Source organism: Branchiostoma belcheri, unplaced genomic scaffold (assembly GCF_001625305.1).
Source record: "Branchiostoma belcheri isolate BF01 breed outbred unplaced genomic scaffold, Haploidv18h27 scaffold106, whole genome shotgun sequence".
Lineage (NCBI taxonomy): Eukaryota > Metazoa > Chordata > Leptocardii > Amphioxiformes > Branchiostomatidae > Branchiostoma > Branchiostoma belcheri.
In genome coordinates, this window is record NW_017802447.1 from 1,214,179 (window position 1) to 1,215,721 (window position 1,543).

At 42.9% G+C, this 1,543-nt stretch overlaps 1 protein-coding gene across 1 annotated transcript in view; it reads left to right on the forward strand.

The window, feature by feature from the left end:
• The window catches only part of LOC109479158, an 8,615-nt gene that overhangs the window by 2,633 nt on the left and 4,439 nt on the right, over positions 1–1,543 (forward strand). The window lies entirely within an intron of this gene.

Below are 1,543 nucleotides of genomic sequence, written 5' to 3' on the forward strand. Positions count from 1 at the left end.
AATGAAAACACGCATCCGCACGTTTCAATGTTACATGGATGGATGCTTCTACAACGTGGGCTAAAAAAGAAACACATCACGTTTTCCACACATCTCGCGGCGTCTTTTGATGGAACTGAAATCAAACGTACCGAGATATTTATTTAGGTCAAGGGAGTCATTTATACACATCTAAAGGGCTAATTATCCTGCACCGATAGTTAATTATAGTACTCTTTCCGGACCAATTTGACAAATATCGGGGTTTGAGTGAACCGTAATGTGCATCGTACCTGTAAATGAGAGGCCCCGCTTACATGACTGAGACTTCCGTACGTTTATCCTGCAGGGGGTGAGTGATTATGAGGTACTAATCAGGACGAACTGTCATCTTGTTTACTGACACTATAAACGCTCTCTACTTCCCGTACCAGGAAATGTAAATGACGTCTAGATTTTGATCGTGATCAATACTTGCACACTATGTCGTGATCGGCTTTACTTTGATCACGTTCGAATGAGGCTATAGAGAGTACTAGTATGCGACGCGCGTCTGAGTATACAAGATAATGGGGTTCTGACTAGTATTCTATAGTCTGCTATATGTCTTTCGATCGAGGGAGTGTTGCAAGCTGTCGGGTCCATGTGAAAAACACGCCGATCTAAAAAAAAAACATCACGAAGCACAATAATGCTTGGACTACAGGTGTGGCCTCTTGCGAAGATCAGTGGAACGTCATTCACCGTAATTCAGGCATCCGTGCAGGAATCCAGACGTAGCTTTGAGACCGGCGAAAGACCCGGATTCAAATCGATCGGCTGTTTCATAGTACAACTGCTGAACAAACAAGCCAGAAGTTAAGGTCTAGGCAGCACATGTATTCTTCAGTGTAAAGATGTTTACATTCATAACCATGCGTGTGTGTTTCTCCCATCCATGATCTGCTTGTCAGCATATCATCTATTGATTATGTGCCTCATTTTTCATAACATGTTTTTAAAGTTGGGGACGCTCGTCGCCGATGCACATACTCTTTGCTTATTACTTCTTTATTGGCGAAGTGTAAGCCTGTAACGTTGTGTCAACATAAGCAGTGCTCAGCCAGCACGTTTCAGCTCTCTCAAGGCACAGGTGTCGCAGGGTCTTGGTCAGTAGTGGCAAGATATTGGACCCAGTAGAGCATGGGGCATTTCAAAACCTAACAGAAAATCTAACAGGCTGCAAAAAAGGATTAGGTGGATCAGGGGTGACAACCTACACAGATTGAAGGAGGGTTAACATCCTATAGAAAGACAATTTAGGTGGATCATTAAGAGGAGGTAATCACCTAGGGAATTAATCAAACTGCTGTAGAAGGGTATGCTTTATATCTCCCTTGGGCATAAAATCAATTCAGGTGAATATTGACCTTATCTCAAGTAAAATGCAAAATATCGTAATTGATCATAGCACTAGGCTTTCCCTTGGGAATTGAAAAATGTTAACTACACGAAGGGGTGTGACCATCTCAATCACACTAACATAAGGGGTGAGGCCATGGCATCATGGCCTCGCAACTCCTAC